Genomic DNA, 12,720 nt, shown 5'->3' on the forward strand with positions numbered 1-12,720 from the left:
CCTGTATGGCATTAGCGTTAGATCAAAATCTTTTAAGAACCGTGCAATAAAAGTTAACCCACCTTAGGTTTTCCCCAGTCCCCAGTCTAAAGCCATAAAAAGATTAATTGTATTTAAAAATTTTATAAGGATTTTTACTCTTAAAATATATACCTTGTTCAGGTATCACTCACTATATATAAAATTACCTGCTAAACATATAGAGAATATATAAAATAAGAACACATAAACTTCTTCCCAAAAATATAGTTTGTGACAAAAAACCAATAAACTTATCATCTACTTAAAACCGATACGTGCAAATTGCATTAATCATGAAATATAACATTACATTTGATCCCACTTTACTAATCCTAGATTTTAGAAATATTTTATAAAGTCTATAACTGCTAGTAATTATTTTCCAAAGTCAAAATTACCAATATTTTGAATTAATATAAAAAGAAATATTCCATTTTTTTTATAAAGTTATTTATTCAGTTATTTATTTTTGGCTGCGTTGGGTCTTCGTTGCTGAGCACGGGCTTTCTCTAGTTGCGGTGAGTGTGGGCCACTCTTCGTAGTGGTGCCCGGGCTTCTCATTGCACTGGCTTCTCTTGTTGCGGAGCACGGGCTCTAGGCACACGGGCTTCAGTAGTTGTGGAGCGCGGGCTCAGTAGTTATGGCCCGTGGGCTCTGGAGTGCAGGCTCAGTAGTTGTGGTGCACAGGCTTAGCTGCTCTGCGGCATGCGTTATCCTCCCGGACCAGAGTTTGAACCCACGTCCCCTTCACTGGCAGGCGGGTTCTTAACCACTGCGCCACCAGGGAAGTCCCAAAATATTCCATCTTAAGAAATCCAAACAATCCATTTTAGCTCTATGTTTCCTTGAGGATTTAGGGAAATTGTCCTAGATAATTCACTCCATGGTGTCTGTGATAATAATGTGATAGAACATGTTTATTAAATACTGACTTACCTTTAATATTTCAACTGATTTGCCTTTCATATTTTTTCATAAAATATTCTATAGTAGACTAAATTCAAAAAATATTTTAACACATATTTCAATAATCATTTTTATGGCAACAGGAGACAGGAGTGGAATGAGCCATTCAAATTTAGAGGATTCTAATTTGGGAGGTACAGGGGGACAGGATATTATATAAATTATTGAGCATGCACTAACCTAACATCCTGGATGATGGCAAAATCAGAATGGACACAAAATCTAAACCACCTGTACACATAAACTGTGGAACTGGTAGAACACCAGACCTTCTTTTAGGGAATATTTTTATGTCTTTAGTCACCAAACTCTCTTCATAGCAACAGATAATACAGCAAAACTAATCAATTTGAAGTTCATAAAGTATTAGATGAGACTATTTTTTTTAATTAATTTTTGTTGGAGTATAATTGCTTTACAATGTTGTGTTAGTTTCCACTGTACAACAAAGTGAATTAGCTATACATATACGTATATCCCCTCTTTTTTGGATTTCCTTCCTGTTTAGGTCACCACAGAGCACAGAGTAGAGTTCCCTGAGCTATACAGTTGCTTCTCATTAGTTATCTATTTTATACATAATATCAATAGTGTATATATGTCAATCTCCATCTCCCAATTCCTCCCCCACCTTCCACGCTTGGTGTCCAGGCATTTGTTCTCTATGTCTGAGACTATTAGATGGAAGGTGGGATCAGAAAGGGGAAATTAAGGGGCTGCTGACTAGGTGTGAATGCCCAAGGGCACAGCTTCCTCCAGAGTTCAACATCAAAACATCTTGTAATTTTGACATTGTTTAATTTTACCATTCTCTTTCTTTCATTTTTTTCTGCCTTCTACATGTTTGGTCTGACTTTTCAATAAAATGTTCTTATAGAATATTTTTTCCTTTGTTTTGCTCTCCATGGTTTCTACAAAGCTATAGTAAATCTTTGTTACCGCTGAAGAAAAAAATTCAATGTAGCTATTGCTAAATCTGAAATAAACAGATCTGTTCAATAGAATCTGAATTTTAACAGGACCCACAAGAAATTCATATGCACATTAAATTGAAAAGAACTAAATTTAGAAAAAGTGTTCAACAACAATACTAATTAAATTTTCATAGGCAAGTCAAAAACACCTAAATACTGCCACTTTTGGGGTTACGTTCAAAATGCATTTCTGCAGAATAAAGGAGTATCCCTCAAGTAGCAGGGAGAAATTTAACTTTAAAAATCTACCCTTAACATTTCAGTACCCATTAAATGGAGGTCTCTGCCTATGACCCTTTCTTTTCCAACATCTGGCTCTGTTCTGTAACAGGAGGGTTCTTTACGCATCCTCAAGGTCTCACCAGTCTGAATGTCCAAGCTCCATGCATCCACTGCTACAAATAACCACCCAATGGCCACTGTCACACCCAAGGGCAGTGACAAGATGCAGACCTGGAGGATGGCACAGGTTGCTCTTTCTAGACTTGGAACAAGGTTCCTCATAGGCGCGAGATCTCAGAGAACATGCTCTTGGCTTCAAAGACTGAAGCAAAGCACAGTTAAAGGAGGACCAGAACCAAGCCGTGGAATATATGGGACCCAGATCAGGGGCTCCTGTTTTCTGGGTCTGTGGGTAGCACTCTCTTTGTGAAGATCATATAAGATTTTGGACCAATACCTTAAGATTTATGTCAATATTCTTCTCTACCTAAAACTGATTTGGAAAAAAGACACCCAAATACATGCAAATTAATGTTGTAATTAATTTTATATATCATTTTTCTAAGAGAACAAAAGAAAATTCTCTTTAATGTAGAACAGTAAGCGTCTGTGAGCTACACCTTTTAATTTGGACAGAAGTCAGAAACCTCCTCCCACCCCTGTTAATTTAGATAACTTGAAAAGAATCTTAAATTCAATTTTCTAAGTTTCCTTTTCCACAAACACCCTGGCCTATTATGTATTGCACATTTATATTATCAGATACCACTCATACTACGGTATGCATGAATACACTTTTAATCTAAAGTTTGTAGTTGAACACTGAAATAGAAGAATTGCGGAAGAGATCGGTGGGAAAAATAAATCACGTTTCATAAAAGAACAATAACAGGACAGCAAAAACCTCTTCTCTCTTAAGTAGGCTATTTTACTTCTGAGCTCAACATTTATCATTTCTTTCCTAGACCTTTAGGAAAAAAACACACACATCTAGATCTGAATATTAACATTCAGTAAATATTTAAATTAGTGCTGAAGAGAGGGTATTTTGCAAGCCCAATAGATTGTGCTCATTCATTCATAACTTCCTTCAGCTCTTTGTTTTGCATCTTATGTCTAAGCACTGATTTCTATAACTCTTAATATATTTACAATAAATGGAAAACCTGGTTAAATAATTTTCTTTTTCTACAGGGCTAAAATTAATCTCAGTTTGCCATGAGGAATGTGAAACTACTGTAGACTTTTTTGAAAAAGCATGTAAAGCACAATGCTAATCAAAAGTTTAACTGAATCAAAACGCAAAACAGCTACTTTGATGATGTATTCAATTGCTAATTGAAATTCAATGTTATTAAAAAATTAAAAATTTTAGATGCCATAATTTCTTAAATAACCTTTTGTTCATTACATGTTAAATATCTGACTGCGTTAAAAAAATATTCAACTGCTTGGTGTTAAATCACTTCGGCACACTCTTAGCAAATAGCTTCATAAACCAAAGAAGACGGTGTTGTAAATATTGTGCCAGCAGGTAAAAACTATCAACAGTTTTGCAGGTATCATCACCTACCCACTTCAAAAAATCAATAACTCAAATATTTTGTTGAATGTTTTAAATTCTCCCTTCCTATCTCCTCCAAGAATTGGGTTCTTGCTATAAGCCTCTCCCTATACTGGAAACCTTTAAAGAATATTTGCCATTGAGTCACTTTGTGCCCTTTCTGCCTTCCAATTTGTGCTTTAAATGTTTGGACAATGCTGTCTTTGAATCTAGGTCATGTCCTTGAGTCCCCAAGGGTCAAGTTCATGGCTGATAACAGTTCCTTGCAAGCATGTTAGCCATATTGGTATGGGATTATAAGAGGTTCTTTTCACAGTATTATGTCACACATTCATTCTGAACATGTTATATTTTAATAAACTATTTCTTTTAGAAGAGCTGCAGATTTACAGACAAATAACAAAGCTATTACCGACTTTCCGTATACTTTAGACTCAATTCCCTCTATTTTTATCATTTTACATTAGTACGGTCCATTTACTTTAATTAATGAACCAATACTGATACATTAGTAAATAAAATCAATACATTGTTCAGAGTTCCTTAGTTCTTACCTTTCTCCTGTCCCAGAATTTCATGCAGCGTACCACATTCTTTAGTTTAGTTATGTCTCCTTAGGCTCCTCTTAGCTGTGGCAATTTCTCAGACTTTGCTTGCTTTTGATGCCTTTAACTATTTTGGGAAGTAACAGTCAAGTACTTTGTAGAATGTCTCAATTGGAATTTGTATTGTAGTTTTCTCATGATTAGACTGAGATTATGTGTTTTGGGGGAGGAAGACTACAGAGGTAAAGTGCTATTTGCATCACATTATATCAAGTGTACATACTATCAACATGAATTATCAGTTTCTGTTGACCTTGGTCAGCTGGTCGAGATAGTGGTTGTCAGACTTCTCCACTGCAGAGCTACCCACTCCACTTTTTTCATACAGTGCTCTTTGGAAGAAAGTTGCTACCTACAGCCCACACATAAGAAGCAGGGATTTATGCTCCACCCCCTTGAGGACAAAGTATGTATGTAATTATTTGGAATTCTTCTGCACAGAAGATTTGTGCCTTCTCCATCATTATTCAATCATTTATATCACTATAGACTCATGGATACTTAATATTTGGCCTATAATCTAATGCTGCTTTATTTTATCGTTCAAAGTGTTCTAGCTATAGTCTTTGAGAATTCTTTCAGTTGGATCCTGTGTCACTTTCACATACCCGCATCAATGTAAGACGGTTGGTGTGTCTGAGCGTGTCCTTACTTTCTGGCTCTTCGCTGTGCTCCAGGCCTCTCTTGTATATTTTCTGTCCCATCTTAGTATCAGCCATTTCTCCAAGGAGCCTTGGTTCCTTTTACTGGGGAATGGCATTATAAATCAAAAATTTAGGAGCTGGGTGTACTCATTGCTACTTGGGTATGTATCATTGACTCTAGGCTCTCTCAACTGACAGAGCAAGGAAATATATGTGTGTATACCAACCCATGTACACACACATATCTATAAAGACTTCTTTACGCAACCATCTCCATCTACATTAAACTAAATATGAGTTCATAATATTTCCAACTTTAATACATCAACACAGGGATCATTTTAGCCCCATTCTTTTCCTTATCTCTAAACTCTCTAGCAGAAGGAAAAATGTGGTTCCCACCATCTGCCATGCATTTACTTAATTGTTCAATTTCAGTATATGTGATTAGCAGGACTGAATTTTTAACCTCTACCTCTGTGGGAAACAACCTTACTGCTTCCCAAAACTCGAGTACAGTGTTTACATGCAGACCATTTTGCCTTTTGCTCTCTGCATCCTCACATTCTGATCAGCCCAGGAAAAGTCACTGATTTTTAGTTTGTTCAGTTTTTTCTTGTTTTAAAGAAGAGAAATGACAACCTGCAAGATCTTTACATATTGGAGCTGAAAAGACCATGCTATTTTTTACACTTACATTTAATTAACTTCCTACCAGAACAAATGTTTCAAAGAACAAAAGATTTCAAGTGAAATTTTCAATTTTGTAGTATGTGCATTTTAACTAGCATTTGTTCCCAGGTATAGAGAATGAAGCTACAGTGTGATTTTAGGTACATACAATTTTCTAGCAGAATTTCTGAACAGCCTACTGCAAGCCTGGAAATCATTTCCATTAACTTGTGTCTAGGATAGTAGAACAAAATGTTTGGAACATATTGTTTCAATTATTCATCGATCAATTATTCATTATGTATTAAATGCCTAGTAACTGCCCCCAACTATTGAACTGAGATATAGAGTTTTCCTGTGAACTTGTTCTGTCTTTAGTTTTCTGTTTTGAAAGAGGTTACTTTAGATGATGTTCCTGTTTGCAGATCAGTAGACATAGTTTTCATAGAAACATTCCTCTTTAGGGAAAAAAGAATATTTTTTATGACATGAGAGTCCAGGGCTATGGGTAGAAAAGCTAAGGTTTCTAGGTCTTCAAAAGACAAACTTTATTTCAGGCAATTCATGTTTAAATCATTCAAAGTAATTAATAGAAAATATAAAGAGTAAAATATGCTTTGGGTAAAACCACACTGCAAAATATGGAAATTATGGAAAATATGGAAACCACACTGCAAAATATGGAAACACTTTTAGAATATTTCTTATTACGTAACAGGTTCCCCCTATGTGCATGCACGTGTGTGCATGTGTGTGTGTGTTTAATTGCATTAAATCCTGTGCCTCAAACTTAAAGACAATTTAGAATGATTTTAAATATGGACCATGTTCATGATATGCCAGTATTTCTGGTTCATAAGCAAGAACAGACATTGCCCAGAACCATCATGTTGATGACTAGGTGGTTACTGAGTTCTGACTAGTAAAACCAAGTGCATAAGATCTAAGATAGTCCATAGCACACTCCACAACAGTCAGCTTTAAAATTTCACAAATATTAGTAAAGCTTAAACTCCATACACCATGGCTTGTATTGCAAGGTCTTAAAGAATGAAAACAGTTTGAACATGACGGATATTTCAGTCAAATTGATTCTGCTGTGGTACACAAACCAATGAACATGGAGCCCTCCAAAAGGGCTTGGAGAGAATGTGATGACCGATTTTCTCATACTGATATGGTTTTAGTTTTTTATTCTCCTTCACTCTTCCTCAGTCTACAAACACTAGCCTTGCAAGTTATTGTGATGAGAACACCTGGCATATTTTACTGTTGTTATTGCAAGAGTATTTGAGGTAAAGTGTCATCGAACTATCTTAAAATATTTAATGAAATTAAATGTATTTTTAAAGATTAGGAAAGGTCTAGCTAAGTTCCAAGGTTACACTTTGGTGATAGAATATACTCCTTCAAAGTGAAAGTAATAGGCTTTTCATTTATGGAGGTATTAGAGGTTTCATTCTTTTCAAACATGGTTCCATTTAATTTAGAAAAGTAGGAAACAGGGAGTTGGAGAGAGAGGTAAAAGTTTCTTCATAATGTGACAAGATACTTGGTCTTTGGTACAGTTTATGAAAGAGCTGAGAGATTTTTGTCCTTTTTCTAACTTCAGGGAATTTAGCTTTAAGTTAAAAGCCCTTTTCACCGGTGAAATTGATTTTTTTCCTTAATCTGGAGGAAGCAGACTCTGTGTAGCCCAGCAGAGGAGGGAGAGGAGGTCAAGGGGTAAACAGTTTGGTGCCGCACATCTTGGGTTCAATCCTGGGCATGTGATCTCCAGCCCTCCTGGCCTCCCAACAGGGAGAACCCAGTGGTGGCTGAAGCTTAAAATGCTTGAGAAACACTTCTAGAAAATATCTGAGAGAGTCCCTAGATCGTTTAGACTTTTCTGTCACAGTCTTTGCTGTTCAATTATTTTTCTTTTTAACAGGACAGAGGATACTGGCAACATAGCTGCAATTTCCTTGAAGGGAGCTCTTTCTTTCTGGAGTGAGCAGTCCTCAACGAAGCTCTGAATGTGATCAAGTCACACTTTTGCATTTAAGAGGACACCAAACACCAAGTGGAGAAAACTTCCTTCCGTTTATTTTATTCTTGTTCAAAGAGTGAAATGAGCACCATGTTCTACAAGCTCTAACAGCCCTTAAGAGTTAAAGTTCATTTTTCAAACTGGTTGCTTTGAGAATCCATACGCATGGTCTAGGAGTAGAGTCCTTCTACACAATTTCAGTATTGAGAAATGACCTATGGGCACCATCTCTAAGATTTAGAATTTTTAAATAGGCTGAAAAATGTGTCTTTGGTGTCCTCCAACATATTGCTATTCTAGTACTATGTTATAATTCTGGAGGCGCTTCAAATTAGGCACAATTCTGAAATTGAGGCGACAATGTTGATTAAAAATGTTATTACATTTTGCTAAAATACTCACATTTATTATTTTAAAGCTGGATGTTTCTTAACTGTGGTTGCTTTCCACTTCCGTTCATCAAAGTTAACATTTGCCAGAAAAAAAGACAGAGTTCTACCATCTACCTCTGACTACAAACAAACAAACAAATCAAACAATAAATAACTCTTCTACGTGACATCCATCCTCTGGATTTTTCTAAAATACTAGGTTGTCAGAAGAAAATTCTAATTTTCATCCGTATGTTTTGTACTCTTTTGCCCGTAGCTGAGGGTTACGTAGAAGCATGATCTACTAACATTTACTACCAAATTTAGATCACTGAATCTTTAAGCAGGAAATTGCCATAAACACTTTAATCAAAAGGCCCCTTGAAGTAAAATGAAGTAAAGTTTTTTTATTAAAAAAGACTCTGGGACAATATGCATCTTAAGTTTAATCTTTGTAAATTATTGTAAGTTAACAGAAGTTCATCCACAGTTTTTCACTCTTGCTTTTGTTTTTTCCTTAAGTCTATTAATTCACATATTCATGGTTAAAACTATGCCTGAAGAGTATCTTGTTTTCTCCCTCAAACCATTATTTTTCCCATTATATCCTTTTTTGACTCTCCTCACCTCCTTTCACATTTTTGATAATAACTTTTTCTTCTTCATTAAACAATTTTTATGTATTCATCTATGCTTCTACACTACTATAGATTCAGAGTTCATTTTATAGAAATCACGTAGTGAAGAGGTGTTAAATAGAGAGGCAAATGGCCAATATGTCTGAGTTTGCACAGACTGTGCCTCCAGGTAGCCTAAGCATCAGCTGGCTCAGTCTCATTGTGTTTGTATATCACTAATCTAAGGAGTTATAACACGATTCTCCTTACCCCCTTTACTATTTTAACATTTTGGGGTCTAGAAGTACAGATGGAAATGAATGTAAAAAGGATTCCATAAAGCATAAAATATTCATTATTGTTCCCAATATGCTGCTTATTTTTCAGATCCTGCTGGGTCCTGCCAGAGAAACAGAGGGTGTTCACTGAGGGAGCACACTTAATGGAAAATCCGTTGCATTTTTCCTAATGCTCAAATTGGCAGTCTGTGTGTCATATGCTGAACACATAGAAATTCATGTACGTGCACAGGGCAGTTGAACACAATCTGGGAAATGTCCATAAACATGATTTTCATATGTATTTAATATCTGATAGGAGAGAACAAAGGGAATACATCTTTTATAAATAATGAGATCCAGTATGATTAATGATGTGTGCATGGTACATATTTATATGTACACACACATACATATGTATTTATGCATTGTATGAATACATCCCATTTGTTTAACAAGACTTTATTTAGCTAGAATCTAAAAATATGGTGAAGCATATCTTCATAAGCAAATCCATTTTAAAGATTTCTTTTCAACACATAATTACATTTTAAATAGACTAAGTATGTTTGATAAACCTCCTATTCTCATAATACAGGTTTGACTATTGTTCTCGATTAATAATAAAAACTATCAGATACATTTTACTTCTCCTTTATAATCGGCCTCAATTATGCTAAACTATATGTTCAAACTACCTTACAAAACCAAAAGATGAATCATTTGTGAAAAGGAAAACTTATACTTCTTTCTGGGAAAATCAGTGTTATTACTATACAATTAAAGAACTAAAATAATGTTACCAAGACTATGAGTTCAGCTCCATTAAATATCTTTCCTAGTTGCATAATACCTTAGCTCTTTTATTATGTTTCGAAAAGCCATCTCACATACTACATTATTCCACTCACTGAAAGATAGAAATTGAGAAAGGTAAACTGCTGCTTCATTCTGAATACCCCATTTTTTGCTAGTGTTGATTAGCTAGTAATCAAGTGTGTATGAAGTTCTTAATTCAGAGTTTCTTCTTGAATCTCATCTTAGGTAAAGATCTATAAGATGTGTAAAAATTGCAGGAAGATAACAAAAACACATATTCTAAGTACAAAATAAAATGTGACATTTAAAAGAAGAAATGGACAAATAACAAAATAAAAGGAAACTGGTAGGTTCTTTTTATACATGAAGTGTCTGGAAAACTTATGGTTAAAGCAGTAATTATTAACAGGGGGAGAATTTCTTCCCGGGGAACGTTTGGCAGTGTCTGGAGACACATTTAGTTGTTGAACCTGGAGAGAGAAGGGTGCTACGGGTATTTAGGGGGCAGAGGCAACGGAAGCCACTAAATATTCTACAGTGCAGACTTTAGCAAGGAATTCTCTGGACCAAAATGACAATACTACATGGACATTGGGAAAGTCTAGTTTAGAGTAACAGATATGACTGTTGAGATAAAAATGTGACATTGTAATTGGGGTGGAGGTTCTGATATTGTTAAAGAGAAGAGGGTTATATAATTGTTAGTCTAAGGAGTGTGAATTTGGTTTGATAGTTATGAAATACTGTAATTCTTAATTATGGGAACAAATACCTGAAAATATCTATTTAGAGAAAACTCCTTTAATCACTAAGTGCCAGTTGGATTATTGCACGAGAAACCAAGGTTAAGAAGGGCAAAATGATATTGCCGTAAAAATCTACTGCAGGTTGAAGGATAAATTGTGGCTTAAAGCATGTAGAAAAAATAAATATGGGATTCAAGGAAAGGAAGGAAGTAATAGGTTTAGTAACTAAAAATAAAGAGATACTAAATGAACAAAAATTGTTGAATTTGTGGTTGATTTCGGGAATGATGGTTGGGCTGATCATCACGCCAAGCATGTTGGTAATGATGACTAATTGTAGCAAGCAGTAATACATTTTTGGACTCTCAAAACCTTCCAAGTGGAGAACGAGAACTAAATCAGAAAAGGATTCGAGGGAACAACTAAAAGACTACAAGAAATGAAAAAATAAATAAATAACAGAAGTTTCAGCAAAGCAAAGCAGATCAACAGAATCCAGTGCAACAGATCAAGATAGGTGGGAAGCAGATAAAACAATGAGTGGAGGGTCCGTAAATGTCCCAAAGGACAGTGTTAGGAGACCTTCCGGGTTGGTGAAAATGTGGAGAGGTGGAGGGAGTGGTGCATCTGGAAAGAGCATGGAAGCTCCGTGTCCCATCCCACATCCTTTTCTCTATGCATCTCTTCCATCTGGCTGTTACTGAGTTATATCCTTGTGTAATAAACCGGTAATCTACCGTGTGGCTGACAGGGTCTTGGTGCTCCGACCGGGCGTCAGGCCTGTGCCTCTGAGGTGGCAGAGTCGAGCTCAGGACATTGGCCCACCAGAGACCTCCCAGCTCCATGTAATATCAAATGGCGAGAGCTCTCCCAGAGATCTCCATCTCAATGTTAAGACTCAGCTCCACTCAACGACCAGCAAGGTACAGTGCTGGACACCCTATGCCAAACAACTAGCAAGACAAGAAAAAAACCCCACCCATTAGCAGAGAGGCTGCCTAAAATCAAAAAAAGGTCACAGACACATCAAAACACACCAAGAGACAGTCCTGCCCACCAGAAAGACAAGATCCAGCCTCATCCACCAGACACAGGACCCAGTTGGCTCCACCAGGAAGCCTACACAACCCATTGAACCAAACTTAGCCACTGGAGGCAGACACCAAAAACAAAGGGAAATACAAACCTGCAGCCTGCAAAAAGGAGACCCCAAACACAGTAAGTTAAGCAAGATGAGAATACAGAGAAACACACAGCAGATGAAGGAGCAAGGTAAAAATCCACCAGACCAAACAAATGAAGAGGAAATAGGCAGTCTACCTGAAAAAGAATTCAGAGTAATGACAGTAAAGATGATCCAAAATCTTGGAAATAGAATGGAGAAAATACAAGAAAAATCTTTCACCAATGGACAGATCATCCAAAATGAAAATAAATAAGAAACACAAGCTTTAAATGACACATTAAACAAGATGGATATAATTGATATTTATAGGACATTCCATCCAAAAACACCAGAATACACTTTCTCAACTGCTCACAGAAGAGTCTCAAGGATAGATCATATCTTGGGTCACAAATCAAGTCTTTGTAAATTTAAGAAAACTGAAATCATATCAAGTATCTTTTCTGACCACAACATTATGAGACTAGGTATCCATTCCAGGAAAAAAAAAACTGTAAAAGAAAAACCACATGGAGGCTAAACAATACACTACTAAATAACCAAGAGATCACTGAAGAAATCAAGGAAGAAATCAAAAAATACCTAGAAACAAATGTCAATGAAAACATGATGACCCAAAACCTATGGGATGCAGCAAAAGCAGTTCTAAGAGGGAAATTTACAGCAATACAATCCTACCTCAAGAAATAAGAAAAGTCTCAAATAAACAACCTAAACTTACACCTAAAGCAATTAGAGAAACAAGAACAAAGAAAAAACCAAAGTTAGCAGAAGGATAGCAATCATAAAGATCAGATCAGAAAAAAAATGAAAAAGAAATCAAGGAAACAACAGCAAAGATCAACAAAACTAAAATCTGTTTCTTTGAGAAGATAAACAATATTGTAAACCATTAGCCAGACTCATCAAGAATAAAAGGGAGAAGACTCCAATCAATAGAATTAGAAATGAAAAAGGAGAAGTAACAACTGACACTGCAGAAATACAAAGGATCATGAGAGATTAC

This window comes from Globicephala melas, chromosome 14, assembly GCF_963455315.2.
Source record: "Globicephala melas chromosome 14, mGloMel1.2, whole genome shotgun sequence".
In the NCBI taxonomy this organism is placed as follows: Eukaryota; Metazoa; Chordata; class Mammalia; order Artiodactyla; family Delphinidae; genus Globicephala; species Globicephala melas.